At 41.4% G+C, this 17,545-nt stretch overlaps 1 protein-coding gene across 18 annotated transcripts in view; it reads right to left on the bottom strand.

The window, feature by feature from the left end:
* RBFOX2 (RNA binding fox-1 homolog 2) overlaps nucleotides 1–17,545 on the bottom strand; it is a 256,959-nt gene that overhangs the window by 208,872 nt on the left and 30,542 nt on the right. The gene's annotated exons all lie outside the window — the stretch shown is intronic.

Below are 17,545 nucleotides of genomic sequence, written 5' to 3'. Positions count from 1 at the left end.
TTTTACTAAACATTTACTAGCTACAAGAAGAGTATTTATACATCATGTATAGATATAAAGAATAACAAAAACATGCATCTCCGCAGTTTAGCATTCGCCCCTTCTTGCCTGACAGTCCTTTCCCCTCTCATATGCTGCTGAGGCCCTTCTTCACAACTCTTCCTAAAGATCTTCACTTAAGCCCCGGCTCCGCCACTTGCTGACCCATATCATCTTCCATAGGTCACATCCCCTCTCTAAGTCTCTCTTACATACCAAATGAATCTCCCTGCTTGAGTTCACGTAGGTCCAACACTTCAGCACACTCCATGTGAAGTCCCCCTGGCTCCTCTCAGGCTCCTTACCTGTCTATTTGAGACAATTCTAGCAACCATTCTCCCAGCCCTGAATTGACAACTGAATTCTCGCACAAAAGGCTGGCCACCACCCTCACTGCCCTCCTTTCCCCTCAGTCCTTCCTTCCTTTCCTAAGTTCCCTTCAGTCGCTGAGTAGAGGCAGTTCTGAGCCCCCAAGATCTCCACTGCCCATCAAGCACAGATTCATCCTCTTACAAACATGTCTCTTGGGTACTCACAGCATCGAGGCTATATGGAAAGTCCCAAAGAATCCAATCCAACATTTTTATATACTAACGCCACTATGTTTATCATTTAGAATAACAGAATGGGAGAAAATATCTGCAAACACAGCATTGATCACGGACTGGTAACATGGATATATAAAAAACTCTCAAAACTCATTAAGAAAATGAAGAGCCCAATTAAAAAAAGAAAAAACAGAAAAGATTTAACAGACCCATCATCAGAAAGATATGGATGGCAAATACGCAAATAAAAGCTGCACAATACCACAAGTACTTAGGGAAATACCAATTAAAACCATAAGGAGATATCACTACATATCTATTGGAATGACAGATTATTGTTTTTTAAACTGACAACACCAGATAGTGAAAGGATATAGAGCGACTGGAACTCTCATACATTCATTATTGGTGGGAATGCAAAAATGGAAAGCCACTCTGGAAAACAATTTGGCGGTTTCTTATAAAGTTAAATGTGTGCTTAAGATACGCGCCAGCAATTCCATCTCCAGGTATTCACCCAAGAGAAATGAAGACATATGACCACACAAAACCTATATACAAATGCTTACTGCAGCCTTACTCACAATTGTCAAAATCTGGAAACCATCCAGTGTCCCTCACCTGGTGAACGGAAAAGTAAATGGTGGCCCAGGCATAAGTCATTCTCAACAATTAAAAAAAATGGAACAAATTATGGATACATAAAACAGCAGGGATGAATCTTCAAAGAACACAAAGTAAAAGGAGCCTGACTCAAAAAGCTACGTAGTATATGATTCCACTTATATGACATTTCAAAGGCAAAACCATAGGAACAGATATTAGATCAGTGATTGCCAGCAGGATAAACCAGAAAGGGACCCAAGAGAACTTACTATGGTAATGAAAGTATTCTATATCTTCACTGAGGTAGTCGCTACATGATTGTGTTACATTTGTCAAAACTGACAGGAATGTAAAAGGATGAATTTTTCTGCATATATGTTATACCTCAATAAACAAAAAAATATGACCTCCTCAAAAACTAACAACAGCCCCCTTCCGTCGGCAGAAGAGAAGAGGTCAGCATAACAGCTAAGGACACAGGTGAGAAGAGGAATTAGGAGGACGCACAGGCCGGCGGGCCCCGAGGCCCAGCACAGAGCGCCTGGGGGAGCTAAGCAACTAGAGGAAGCTGAGGAGCGGTAGGGAGCTGACAGGCCCTGTGGCAGAACCCGCCAAAGGCCCCACTGGCCGATTCCAGGCCGTGAGCAGTGGGGTATAGAGACAGAGAAGACAGTCATCGTGCTTGGAAAAATGGCTACACTGAGCAAATAAGTAAAACGAAATAAGTAAATATACTGAGGATAAGAAGAGCCAAGTTTCTCCTGACTCGAGAATATATTACAAAAATGGAACAAGGTTGGCTGGATTTAAGATGGAGTCATCACCGTGAAGTCTGGTTTTACAATATAAAACTCACTGTTTTCTAATATAAAATATGTAACACATATACATACATGCATATATTTGTACATACATATATACATACATACACATATACACATTCAGAAATAGTCACAGATGGACATGTATGGTGTATGTATGTGTATGTGTGTATGTATGTGTGTTGTGTATACATATACACTTACATATATATCTTCTAGCTCTTTCTCCTGAGAGAGCCTAGAGGCAATGATACCCCAGTAGCAACGTGCATAAATACCTAGCACCCAGATTCTGGTTTCTAATTACTACCCTCCATTTAAAAGAACCAGGGATCCTAGGAAATGGCTGATTCCGGGGCTACGGCAGGAAAAGAACAAGCTAAGCTTGAAAAACAATCTTGTGCCACAAAGTCAAGATAAACGTCCCATGAATGACAGGGACAGGTCAACAGTACAAAGAAGGCAGCGTAAAGCAGGTCCCACTGGCCAAACTGGGGACAGCTTCAGGATCAGAATAATTATACAGATGGATTGCAATCCACTGAATGCAACAGGAATCCATGAGTCCACACTGACAGAAATAAACAAACAAATGAGAAAGGAAAACTCTTCCTTATAGTAGAATGGCAACTAACAAATAGAGACAGACTGAAAGAAACACAGAATCGCCATTTGGCCACCACCACAGAAGTGGCAGGTGGGTTCAGGAAGGAGCTGTCAGTGGGTGGCAGGTAGCTCTTGGTGAGGAACGGGCCAGTGATATCATCTCAGAATATCTTTCCACAAGAAAAGAATCAATTACAAAAGGGAAAATGATAGATTTAATGTGGAGAAAATTGGCAAAGACCAAATAAAGCAGGTGACAGAGCTTAGCAGCACGGGTGGTGAGGCAGGCAGGCATCGCTCGCCTTCAGGTCTCACACTAAGAAGAGCACGGCGTCATGTCTGTGCTGCTCCTGCCAAAAGCGATCTGACTGTTGTCATGAAGAAACAGACAGACCCAGACCTCGACGCCGTGAAAATGTCAAGGACGTGAAAAAACGGCAAAGACTAAGGAACTGTTCCCGACGGAAGGAGTCTGAGAAGACACGTAACTGCATGTAACATATATTCCTAGAGAAGGTCCTGGACCAACAAAGGAGGAGACATTACAGGTACAACTGGTAAGACGTTAATGGGTCTGTGGATGGACGGTGACGCTGGGCCAACCAGGTTTCCCGATTCGGAGAGTTACACATGGTTACACAGGAGTCACCGGGCCGCACATGCTGCAGTGTTTGCTCCCAACAGAGTTCAGAAAAGGACGAATGATAAGGAGTGTGCATGTACACATACATACACACACAGAGAAGGAGGGCAGAAAGGAAATAAAATTAACAACTGGGGAACTGGAGTGAGGGGAATACAGGATTTTTTAGGGGTTTTTGTTTGTTTTTGGTTGTTCTGGCAACTTTCCTCTAATTGTGAAATTATTTCAAAATAAATTATCAGGAAAAAATAATAGCCATTTACTGCCAGGACCTGTGCAAGACACAGTATCTTTTATCCTCACAACAAAAGCTGACCCTAAAGCCCAGAAGGTTAAAACGCTCCAGCTACCAAGTGCTGGACCCATCCAAACCGAGGTCAAACTCTAAAGCCTTTACTCTTCTACCACACCACGCGGCGTCCTTCAACAAACAGGGGTAACCGGTGTTTACTGAGGGACGTGCCAACATCTGGACTGATGATGGATCTGGGGATGGAAAAAGAATCGGAACATCCCGCCCTCAAGGAACTCAGTCTAAAGGAGAGAGAGTCTTATCAAGCAGTAACGGGTTGTAAGTGCTATGGTTTGCCTTTACCTTCACAGCAATGTTGGCCCTCACTCTGCAGCAAATCCAGTACGACACATGAGAGGGTGGAAGGTCACTCCTGAGATGTACATATAGGACAAAGGGACCAATAGCCACGGTGGAATGTGCCTCAGTCATGGAAGTGAAAGGCTCCTGTCTGATCAGTGCGCGCACACACACACACACACCCCCCAAAATTTGAACAGTCCTAAAGAAAAAAAGAGGGGGGATCATATGAGTATATTTGAGGAGTCTTAAACTGTTCTTCCCCTGAGGATGTCATCATCCCCAGAGGCATTCTGTATTTCGTTTAAAGGGGACTTTTTCTTAAAAAGTAGTGGTTGTGATGAGATTAGAACTCTTCAGCCCAATTACGAAACTGAATTACTGCTCGAAGTCATATCCTTGTTTTCTAGTGGTGTTCTACTCAGAGCAAAGAAACAAGTCTTGCGTATGAAAGAGAGTGAAAGTCCGAATCTCTAGCAAAGCACCAAGAGTCAGGTTTACTGGGCTCCCTGCTTCAATGACTTTGAAAGACAAATCCACCCCCAGAGGAAGTGGGTTTCACCATCAATTATGTCCAAATTAAGTGGTTTTCTTCTAGTTATAAATCAACTCGGGACAGAGGGAGTGTGTGCCTCTAGGTATTGCCCCGAGTTTTGCAAGTAGCTTGGGTTCAAACATCATGTCACTGAAGGGAAGAAGGGCCCAGGCTGCCTACACATGCGGGTAACAACAGTGTCCAGGTGACAACCCCTGCCCTCAGAAAGCTGCCTGTTGAGCAGGGGAGACAGACAAACAGAAAGAGTGCTGCGGGACATCTAGCAAGGATGCCTTCTCGACTGGAGTGGGGCCAGGGTCAGGAAAGGCCTCCTTGTAAAGGGATCACCATTTAGCTGAGATTGACGAACAAGAGAGCATGAACCCAAAAGTGCCAGGTTGGTGTGTTTTATTTGATGAAGAATTTTCTGAGTGGGCAGATAAAAAGCAATACAAGAAAAAATGTGTACAAAAGCAGAGAGGGGAAAGAAATAGCAAGTGATTCCATCTTGCTGGGACATACATACTAAGAAAGAAGCTTTAAGTTGTGGAAAAATAAACGTTCCACCACCACAACAATTCTATGGTAGTTATTATTAGCTACGGTTTATTTTACTAACGAGAATACGGAGGCTTGAGAAAAGTTAAGGCAAATGGACAAGGTCACAACAAACAAATGGCAGCTCAGCTGTAAAGTCCATTCTCTTTCTTTCTTTCCCCCTTAAGAGTTTTACCCAAAATGTGATTAGTTCCTTGGATTCCCACACAAATCACATTTTCTGTGGATATTCAATCCTTGGTATTTAATACTTTCAAAATCCAGTCACCAAAGTTAATTTTAGCTCCATTTGGGGGTCAATCCCTCAGTAAAATCTAATATACTCATTTTTATGTTTTCACCAATATGCATTTCAACACAAAAATAAAACATTTTTTCCCTTATCCTGCAGAGGCCCCAAAAGCTTAAGGCAGCAGGAGAAAGACAGCCCGCACAGAATTCATTGTATACTCTGCAATGTACAACACATCAGCATCTATTTTATCTGGCAGCAGGAAGAGATGGATGCGAGGACCCCACAATTAGCCCCGCAGAGAGGCCCACCAAAGGGAATGCAGGCGTAACAGCAACAATAAAGTAACGCACACAGCTGTCAGTACTTACGGCCAATCACGCCAGGAGACTGTAAACACCCACATCCCTAATGCCTCCTGCTCCCCTTAGGAAGGTAGGCCAATTCCTCTCCATTCTTTTCCAACCCACATAATAATTCCAGAAGAATAGAGAAAAATCTGCTGCCAAGAGTGGGAAGCAACGAAAGCTGCTGTACTTGGAATAAAAAGACCAAAAAGGAAGGGTCCTAACTCCCCACCTTGTGTTCTATCCACTAAACCAGCGTTGCCCTGTTTCTTCTAAAACACAGAGATGTGGCCCCTGTTATGTCGCCGAGCTCCCGTACCCTGATGCCCTCCCTGCCCCAGCTGCACTGGGTACCCTCTGCCCGTCTCCACATGTACTCACCTCCCTCATGGCCCTCACCACGTTACCTACCTGCTTGGTACCTACTGCCCACCAGCTGTGAGCGCCTGAGGCCAGGCATGGCCTCGCAATCGGCCTCCTTCCACACCCTCAAAGCCAGCACAGTGCCGGGCGAAGAGGTGCCGGTAAAGGCTCGGGGGGTACACACAAGAACTGCGGAATGAGAAGGGAAGTGTGCGGTGGAAAAGCAAAGGGCTGGACTGTAATTTAAGATCTGATGGTCCAGGCTATCTGAACAGAAGTCATGGTACAGTCTCTACATTGGAACAATATGTTGAATGACATAAGACATAAGAAATGACATTTACATAAGAAAATCATATTTTTAACAGCCACTAATAGATTTTAGTACAAAAAATAAAGCTAAGAGTATCATTAAAAAAAAAGAAAAATCATAATTATTAGTGTTGTGTCCCCAAAAACAGAACAGCAACAAAAGAGTGTAGTCTACGAGACTAGCACAGCTGCCACCCAGCTCCAGTTCACAGCACAAAGGTTCGGCTTTTCTGGCCTCCATTTTTCTTTCTTCTTTTTCTTGGAAGCGTATCTGCTCATCACTGCCCCTTAACCTCTGCACTCTCCCCTCCCCACTACAACTGCCAAAACAAAAAACAAAAAACCCCAATGAATGTATTGCCAATCCCCAAGCATACTGAGAAAGACACATCTCCTCAGGTCTCCCAAGTTTATCTCAGGGTTGCTGGCAAGATAAGCAATTTGTTCCCGGTTACAGTAGACTTCATCTGCGGGATGAAAGGAGTCAACAACTCCACATGATGCCGGAAACAATGGAAGGCCTTAGAAAAGCATACTTTGCTAGCACCATTTCCCAATCTGCCCGCAGCTCTGCGGCTATGAGGATTTATCAGGCTCTTCTTTTGCTCTCATCCATTAGGAACCTCCTCCCCTAGGGACATCTGTTCTGGAATCTTCCTTACCAACTCTATTTGTGAAATTCAAACAGAACCTGATACAAAGGTTAAGATGGGAAGAGTCTGGTAAGGTCCTGGGATTGTTTTCATTTAAACCCTTTGGCTATACTTTTTCTTGGATTTTTTTTTTTACACTGAAGAAAACTACAATTACTTTGGAGAGGTGCTGATTTTTACTAGACTATACTTGGAATCACTGGCATAAGATGTCAGAGCTGAAAGCAACCTCACAATAACCTCTTCTTACCCACACATTTACTTCACAGATGGAGAAAGGCCCAGAGAAGTAAGTGCCTAACTACAGTTACAGAAAGGAATTCCCTAGAATGTCAGATCCTAAATGGCAAGAGTTGTATCTCACTCATCCCCAGGGTCCAATACATGTTCAGCACTTGATACATGGTTGATGAACTGAACTAAATGAATGCAACGAATTAGTGGGAAATCTAGGCCTATGACCCATGATGCTTTACTTCAAGTATAGTGTGTTTTCATCATCTGTGACTAGAAAGCTCGGCTCTATGGATGGTAATTCACGTGTATAGCAGACACCACGGAATTCAGGCTCTCTCCCTCTGTCGTTCACTCCCTTTATCTCTGACACCATCTATAAGATTTTCAACCTCTTCGCGGTCTAACTGCTCTAAAAAGCATACAACACTTCTAGACCAATTTCCCAAAGTTTCATTCCTCTTCCACCCAGGTACCATTTTAATAATTCTCTTCAATTCCTTCCTAATCTTCTTAATGACTGTCTTCTCTGGGATCCCTCCTTATACCTCGACCTGCAACAACCCGTGTCCCTTCTCTTGTGTGGCTCTCCCTAAGCCAATGGTTCTCAACCTTAGCTGCACACTGGAATCAACTGGGCACGTTTGAAAAAAAAAGAAACTGATTCCTGGGTCTTCCCCCCAGAATTCATGATTTAGTTGGTCAGGGCGGGGTATGGCCAAGGAAGGAAATTTTTCAAAGCTCCCTAGGTGAGTCTAATGCACGGCCAGCTACCACTGCGAACCTCTGCCCCACCCGCAGGAATTCACCACTGGGTCCATTATATACTCTAAAAATAACTACTGCTGGTTGTTCTGAACTTGCAAAATATTAGACTGCTCTGCACCGAGGCACATGTTGCTAGAACAAAGGCACATTAGAACCACACCCTTGCTTCACACCTGTCATATACTAATACTTTGGTAAATATGCCAGTAAAGCTGTATAAAACATTAATGACAACGAATGGCCAGCAGCCTCTGAAAGACTACGGGGGGTTGAGGGGGACTGTACTGGAGTTTTCTGACTCAGAAACATATTTAGTTTCTGATTTTTTTACCAAGGATGCAGAGTCCTTCAAATCCAGATGGTCTTTCTGTGTCAAAAATAGCTTTTGTGACCAACCCCAAATAAGCACAAGAATATGCCATGTATTTTCATGCCTCCATGCCTCTCTTTGCTCGTACCAATATCTCTGTCTTCATGGAAAAACTCCTATCTGTCCTTCAAAGCCCAGTTCAAATGCCTCCTTAAGTCATTCGTTCAACAAACACTGAGAATATCCTACGTGTCAGGCATTGTTCTAGGTACTGAGATGTGACATTGAGCAAGACGCTCTCACGGGTCTCACGATGCTTACATTCTACTCGGGAAGCCAGACACTAAACAAGGAGACAAAGTAATTCCAGATGGTGGTTAAGCGACAGGAAGAAAATAAAGCATCACAACATGACACAGTAATGGTGGCTGGTAACTGTCCCCAGAGGCAGACTCATTGGGTACCTCAGGACCAAATCAAGACCCGGGGCTTCACCATAGCCCTCTCTACACTCCCAGCATTTACTCTTAATACACATACAATGAATATTTTGAATGAATGAAAAACAAATATTTTCAATGAATAAAAAACATAAGGGTAATACAAAAGCTACCTTAAAAAAAATAATCATCCATACCAAGCACATTCTCTGATCACAAGGCTTTGAAACTGGACATCAACTGCAAAAAGAAAGCAGGAAAAACCACAAATATGTGGAGATTAAACAACATACTTTTAAAGAACAACCTGGTCAAAGAAGAAATAAGAGGAGATATCAAAGGATACATAGAAACAAATTAGAATGAAAATACCTCCTACCAAAATTTTTGGGATTCAGCGAAAGCAGTTTTAAGAGGGAAATTTATATCATTACAAGAAACAAGAAAAATCCCAGATAAATAACCTCACATTACACCTTAAAGAGCTAGAAAAAGAAGAACAAATGACACCCAAGGTCAGCAGAAGAAATAATAAAAGTCAGAGCAGAACTAAATGAAATAGAGAACAAAAAGACAATAGAAAAAAATTAATGTAACAAAGAGCTGGTTTTTGAAAAGATTAATAAAATTGACAAACCCTTGGCTAGACTCATTAAGATAAAAAGAGAAATGACACTAATAAACAAAATCAGAAATGAAAGAGGGGGACTTCTCACAGATGCCACAGAAATACAAAGGATCATCCAACAATACTATGAAGGACGATTTACCACCAAATTCAATAACCTAGAAGAAATGGACAAGTTCTTAGAAACATATAGTCTTCCTAGGCTGAACTATGAAGAATTGGAAAATCTGAAAGGACCGATCACCAGTAAGGAAATTGAATCAGTCATCCAAAACCTTCCCAAAAGCAAAAGTCCGAGACCAGATGGCTTCACTAGTGAATTCTACCAAAATTTCAAAGAGGACCTAATAACAGTCCTACTCAAACTCTTCCAAAAAATTGAAGAAGAGAGAGTTAGCACTCCCTAACTCATTTTATGAGGCCAACATTACCCTGATACCAAAACCTAGTAAGGGTAATCCACAAAAAAGAAAATTACAGACCAGTATTTCTGATGAATACAGATGCAAAAATCCTAAACAAAATTCTAGCAAATTGAATGCAACAATGCATTAAAAAGATTATTCATCACGACCAAGTGGGGTTCATCCCAGGGGCACAAGGACGGTTCAACATACACAAATCCAACAATGTGATACATCACATAAACAAAATAAAGGACAAAAATCATATGATTATATCAATTGATGCAGAAAAAGCATTTGACAAGATACAACATCCATTTATGACTGAAACACTTAATAAAATGGGTATAAAAGGAAAATACCTTAACATAATAAAGGCCATATATGACAAGCCCTCAGCTAATCTCATAATTAATGGTGAAAAACTGAAGCCCTTTGCTCTACATTCAGGAACACAACAGGGCTGTCCCCTATCACCTCTGCTTTTCAACATAGTGTTGGAAGTCCTTGCCAGAGCAATCAGGCAAAAGAAAGAAATAAAAGGCATCCAAATTGGGAATGAAGAAGTTAAATTATCACTCTTTGCAGATGACATGATGCTATATATAGATAACCCTAAAGACTCCACAAAAAAGCTATTAGAAACAATCAATGAATACAGTAAAGTTGCCTGCTACAAAATCAACGTACGAAAGTCCATTCATTGCATTCCTATATACTAACAATGAAATCTCAGAAAAAGAAATTTAAAAAATAATTCCTTTTGCAATCGCAACAAAAAAGAATAAAATACCTAGGAATAAACTTAACCAAGGATGTGAAAGATCTATATGCTGAAAACTGTAAGACATTTTTAAAAGACAATTGAAGAAGACACAAAGAAATGGAAGGCATTCCGTGCTCATGGATTGGAAGAATCAACATAGTTAAAATGGCCATATTACCCAAAGCAATATACAGATTTAATGCAATCCCTATCAAAATCTCAATGGCATTTTTTTTTAAAGAAGTAGAACAAAAAATCATCAGATTTGTTTGGAACCACAAAAGACCCCGAAGAGCCAAAGCAATCTTAAGAAAAAAGAACAATATTGGAGGTATCACACTCCCTGACGTTAGCTTGTACTACAGGGCTACAATAATCAAAACAGCATGGTATTGGCAGAAAAACAGACACATGGACCAATGGAATAGAACTGAGAACCCAGAAATAAAACCACATAAATATGGACAGATAATTTTTGACAAAGAAGCAAAAAACATACAATGGAGAAAAGACAGCCTCTTCAATAAATGGTACTGGCAGAATTGGAAAGCCACGTGCAAAAGAATGAAACTGGACTGCTATCTGTCACCATGTACCAAAATCAATTCAAAATGGATCAAAGACTTAAGCATAAGACCTAAACAATAAACTGCATAGAAGAAAACATAGGTACTAAACTTACGGACCTTGGGTTCAAAGAGCACTTTATGAATTTGACAACACAGGCAAGGGAAGTAAAAGCTCAAATAAATGAATGGGACTATATCCAACTTAAAAGCTTCTGCACAACAAAAAAAACCATCAACAAAATAAAGAGGCAAGCAACTGAATGGGAGAAGATTTTTGCGAACAGTGCCTCCGATAAGGGGCTAATATCAAAATATACAAAGAACTCATACAACTCAACAACAAAAAAACAAACAACCCAATTGAAAAATGGGCAAGACAACCTGAAGAGACATTTCTCCAAAGAGGACATACAAATGGCCAATAGACATATGAAAAAATGCTCAACATCACTAATCATCAGAGAAATGCAAATAAAAACCACAATGAAATATCACCACACCCCAGTTAGAATGGCTACCATCAACAAGACAAGTAGTAACAAGTGTTGGAGAGGCTGTGGAGAAAAAGGAACCCTCATATACGGTTGGTGGGAATGCAGATTGGTGCAGCCACTATGGAAGGCAGTGTGGAGGTTCGAGTTACCGTACGACCCAGTAATCCCTCTCTACCCAAAAAGGTATCTACCCAAAAAATCTGAAAACATTCATCCATAAAGACACGTGTGCTCCAATGTTCATTGCAGCTTTGTTTACGGTGGCCAAGACATGGAAACAACCAAAATGTCCTTCGATAGATGAATGGATAAAGAAGTTGTGGTATATACACACAATGGAATACTATTTGGCGGTAAGAAAAGATGAAATAGGACCATCTGTGACAACATGGATGGATCTTGAGATTCTAATGCTAAGTGAAATAAGCCAGACAGAAAAAGCAGAGAACCATGTGATTTCACTGATATGTGGTATATAAAACTAAAACAACAAAAGAACAAGACAAACAAATGAAGAAACAAAAAGTCATAGACACAGACAATAGTTTAGGGGTTACCAGAGGGTAAGGAGGGAGGGGGGCTCTAGAAGACGGTAAACGGGGTCTAATATATGGTGATGGAAGGAGAACTGACTCTGGGTGGTGAACACACACTGTGATTTACAGATGATGTAATACAGAATTGTACACCTGAAATCTATGTAACTTTACTAACAATTGTCACCCCAATAAGCTTTAATTAAAAAAAAAAAAGACAACAGCCAGAGGACATGCAGTTGGCCTGTGGTGTCACTTCATTCAGGGTGGCATTCACAGGCTCACTAAAGTGAGACCAGAGCTGCAAACACCAACTTTGCACAGGAACAAAATAAATCATAGCAACCAAAATAAATAAATAAATAAATCATCATCATCATCATCATCATCATCATCAACTAGGAAGAGTCAAGAGACTGAATCCTCACCTGAGGTTGTCCCACTACCCCACTACCTACAAGATTTTGGGCAAATCCCTCCCTCTCTTCTATAAAATAAACAGACTGGATTAGAATAGACTGTGATGCTCACCACAGGGAACATAAAAAATGCAGTGCGCTGTTAGACACTGTAGTCCTGGAGCAAACGGGCCACTCCTAAAAGCAACCACCATCCCGTCCCACAGCGTGTACCACGCAGGGATGTGAGCCCAGTGTGCCTTGAAAAGCCAAAAAGCTGGATTTCATGTGAGCTCTCCCAGTGTTTCAAGTTAAATCCACAGTCTTTAGCCAAACAAAACCTCTGTGTAAGGGCCAGATGATAGGCCTACAGTTTGCAAGCACTGGACTAGATCATCTCTAAATCCTTCCGAGTTCTAACAGTCCAGGGACCTACAAGGTGTGATCAAGCAATATGATGCATGTTCAAATTTTATAAAAATGTATTACAGTAAAAGATACATTGCCATTAATTCCCCTCAAACCACCCCCCACCCCTTGCTTTGAACACACTTATCCCACCGTTCTTGCCACTTTCTGAGGCAGTTCTGGAAGTCCTCTTTCCGGAGTGTCTTTAGTTGCGGTGTCGTGGTTGCCTTGACGTCCTGAATCATTTTGACTTTGGGGAAGAGCCAGAAGTCTCACGGTGCCAGATCCAGTGAATAAGGGGATGAGGACACACCATAATGTGCTTATTTGACAGAAATTGCCATATACCAGAAGCGATGTGTGACACTGAGCATTGTCATGATGGAGGACGATTTATGGCACACTTTAAAACACTCCTTCTCTTAACCATAGCTCACACCCGACTGACTGCACCAAACAAGTTGAAACTTGTCACACACTGTTACTAAGGTTCGATGCACTGCTTCCCGTATTGAAGATCCCTGCCTTTCCGTTGGATAGCACTCGGCAGCAGCATTCACCGTATGTTATGATCACAACGGAAAGGCTCCCTGTCACACATCGCTTCTGGTACGGCAATTTCTGTCAAATAAAAACATTACAGTGTGTCCTCATCCACCTTATTCACCAGATCTGGCACCGTGCGACTTCTGGGTCTTCCCCTAAGTCATAATGACCATGAAAAGTAAAAGTTTTGAATCGATTCAGGACATCGAGGCAACCACGACAGCGCAACTAAAGACACTCACAAAAGAGGACTTCCAGAACTGCTTCAAAAAGTGGCAAGAACGATGGGATAAGTGTGTTCAAAGCAAGGAGAGTATTTTGAGAGAGATTAATGACAATGTGTCTTTTACTGTAATAAATTTTTTAAGTTAAACATTCACCGTATTTTTTGAACACACCAAGTAGAATGACATCTTCTCAAAGAAAAACACTGAAGAAGAGACAACAGGATTAGACAACAAGAAGAGAACAGTCTCCTTCTCCTGTGTTCCAATCAGATCACAGAAGAGTGTCCTTCATAATTCATCAGGAAGTACAATCTTGGTACCTGGAAAGAAAATTATGTATCCTGGGCAATAAAAAGAACAATCCAACCTCTCCTTTAGATTATAAAAGCAGCAAGGCCACTATGTTTTCAGTGATTTGGAGCTGAACTGTTGTGCTTTTGCCCACATGTGCTGAATAACTATGCCTAGCCTCAGCCATCAGGAACGCTTAAGCAGAGGGACAACTCGTGCACACGCGCACACACACACCGCACAAAGCAAGGAAATCAATTATGCTCAAGACTGGCAAGATGCCCCAAAGACACAGCAGGAATTTGATCTGAACAGCAGGATGAGGAAGGAGAATGAATAATTCAGACTCCCCGATTCACTTAACAAAGTTGTGTCAAGCACAAGCTGAGACCCAGGGTTTGTGGACCGAGCTCCCTCAGCTGAAAGGCAACACGAGCTCACTGCTGAATGGAAGCCAACTGTGCCTGCTCGGAAGGTGGGAGAGGGAAGAAATGACAAACTCGCACCTAGAATACATCAAGTCATTCTTCTGAGAGCCAATTCATCGTAACAGACCACACTTAAAAGCAGACGATGTTTTCCCACTGTCATTAGCAAAGGAAAAACAAACATGCATATTTTATTTATGCCCACCCTCTTTAAAAAGGTCTCCATCAGACTAGAAAGCCAAAGTGAACAAGATAATGAGGAAGGCCAAAGAAAAACTTATCAGCTAGAATCACTAAAAGTGTACAGACATCTTCCCAACCCCTCCTGTCCTACTTCCAAGGTTGAAGAAAGTTACCACCATTAATTGTCTTTAAACAAACAATCATGACCAATTTATGAACTAATAGTCACCAATTACTTAACCTAAGTTCCATGTGACTTTTAGACACAGGCAATGCTGAAAACAGATTCAGATGTATCCCTAACATTCATCAGTCATCATAAACTCTTATTTTTTTTTGGAAACCAGGACTTCGTATAAAGATTTTTTTTTAAAGCTGCTACATAAGTGAGCTAGAAGAGAAAAAGGAAGGTAAACCACCCAACCTGTTTTCCTGTGTCTCTATGATGGGTTTGGTGTTTATTCTTCCATTTTTGTTTGTTTTTTAATGACAAGAAAAAAATATTTGTAATTATTCCGCATTTAAATCTCTCAAATCTATGATACTCATTGGTGCGAGTAATTCTTTCAGTGTTGCAACTGTAAAACGCAACTTGCAAACAAAACACCAAGAATGTATTAACTTCTAGATGCCTCGGTATTCAAATTGTGTTGGTACAAAAATCAATGGAAGAGAACACATCTAAGGGGCTCCTCAAATCCTCTGTGAAGATACAAAGTCTCTCTGCAATAAACAGATCCTAAATATTATACTGGTTGAGCAGAAAACATTCCATCAAGCAATTACTAACACAAATAAGTGTGCTCTAGAGTGAGCTCACACTTTTAAAAACCATTTTAAAAATTAACCTGATTCCTCAAAGTTACCAAAAGCAGTAACTTCTCTAAAATTTAAATAGCTGAACAGGGGATGTTTCAGCCCTAAAAGCAAATTAGAAATAGCAGTTAAAAAAAAAAAGTAATTAAATAACAACCTGCTCCTTCTGGTGATGATAACCAAATTTTCCCATATGCATAAGGTCAGCCCCTAGGAAATTAATCTGTCCGCCCGTCATGAAGAGGCTTGTGGTACAACAGCAGTGACTCAAACCAGAGACCCTATTAGAGCCGACAGTGACGACACCAGATGGAAACTTTTTGCTCTCATTCTGTTACAGATCATGATCCAAGGGTTCATAAGGCACATTCCCAAGAGTCATAGACAGAAAAGGGCCCCTACTGTCCAAACGCTTAATGACTGGTACTTCTAGAAATCAGATAATATCGTGTTTCCCCGAAAGTAAGACCTAGCCGGACCATCAGTTCTAATGTGTCTTTTGGAGCAAAAATTAATATAAGACCAGGTCTTGCTTTACTATAATATAAGACCAGGTAATATAATATAATGTAATGTAATGTAATATAATATAATATAAATATAAGACTGGGTCTTACATTAATTTTTGCTCCAAAAGATGCATGAGAGCTGATGGTCCGGCTAGGTCTTATTTTCAGGGAAACAGGGTATATACACTCTTACCTGCCATTTCTTTTATCAACAAGCAGTAAGGCTGTGTTAATCAGTTTTAACAAGCTGGAAACGGATGACTTCCCAGGATAAGAATGAAAGTTACTCTTATTTGGTGAGGTTAAGCAATGGTTGTTTTTTTTTTAAGCTCCCCAGATAATACTAGTGGACAGCCAGCATTGAGAAACATCGGTCAAACTAATAATAAGCCCTGAAACAAACTAGCTAAGGTTGCTTAACTCAAGAAGTCAAGCATAATACATTAAAAGGAGGTTTTGGACTTTGAATAGCACTTTGTTTGAAATGATTACCTCTAACAAAAGAACCAAATGCCACTCAGTGATCATTCACCTGGAATATCTGAGACCTGTATTCTATACAGATACGGTTCTTTCAGTTCTAAAATCGTATAATCTATCCAACCATTAACCATCCAATAAGTATTAGGCCTACTATATATCAGGCACTCTGCCAGGTAATGGGAATTTAAAAAGAAAAAACAAAGCCTCGTCCCTTCCCTCAAGGAACTTAGAGTTTAGTAGGTCAGAGTAAATCGGCACTTATAATACAGTGCGATAAGTGCTACAAAGGGACAAGTACAAAGTGTATGACAGCAGTCAGGAGAGTTCCTGACCCCATCTTAGACACTCTGCAAAGGTTCCCAAAGAAAACCGACCTCTAATCCGAAATCTCAAAGATAAGGGTTAGAGCAGCCAAAGGTGGGAGGAGAAGTGTTACAGAGGTAACTTCAGGTCGCGCCGCAGGTCTATGTATGAGTGGGCCCAGGGCTTAGGAGAGGCGGTAGGAGCCGGATCACCCATGTGTTTTCATGGAACTGAGGATAATGATATGACTAGAGCTGTTTCAGAAGGATCCCTCTAAGGAAGACCACTGCAATGCAGCGACGTGGAATGGGAGGGACAAAACTAAAGGCACAAAGACCACAGGGTAAACGGCGGCACCAGCCACTGACTTGCACAAGGGCCAAGTTTTGCGGCGAGGTCAGCTTTGGCCGTGCTGGGTGTGCAGTAACTATGGGGCGCCCAAGTGCAGTCGCTCACTGAGCAGCTGGATACAGACATCTCAAGTGCAGGAAAGAGATCTAGGCTAGAGATAGCAATTTGGAAGCTGTCAGCATACACTGGATAAATAAAGTCTGAGCAACGGATGAGCTGGCCCAAGGAGAGCATATATAATAAAGAGAAAAAAGAAAAAGGCCAAGAGCAGAATCCTGACTAGCAGCAACTCTTAAGTGCTGGGCCAAGGAAGGGACTCAGCAAGGGCACCAGCAGAGGGAGGGGAAACTTTGAAAAGGAAGGTGCCAGAGAAGCCAGGGGAAGAGAGCTGTTTCAAGGACGTAGGAGACAGAAAAGGATATTCACTGGATTTAGCCACAAGAGGGTTATTGGTGACAATGGGGAAAGAGTTTCAATGTTGTAGTTGAGGAAGAAACCAGAAAGCAGTGGGTTCAAAGGGCATAGACAATTATTTCAATAAGTTGGTGCGTAGAAGGGAAATGAGTGAAAAGGGTCTGGAGGGAGAGGGAGACTAAAG

This window comes from Rhinolophus ferrumequinum, chromosome 10 (genome assembly GCF_004115265.2).
Source record: "Rhinolophus ferrumequinum isolate MPI-CBG mRhiFer1 chromosome 10, mRhiFer1_v1.p, whole genome shotgun sequence".
Classification (NCBI taxonomy): Eukaryota; Metazoa; Chordata; class Mammalia; order Chiroptera; family Rhinolophidae; genus Rhinolophus; species Rhinolophus ferrumequinum.
Note: the sequence above shows the minus strand (reverse complement) of the source record. Positions and strands in the feature narration are given on the sequence as shown.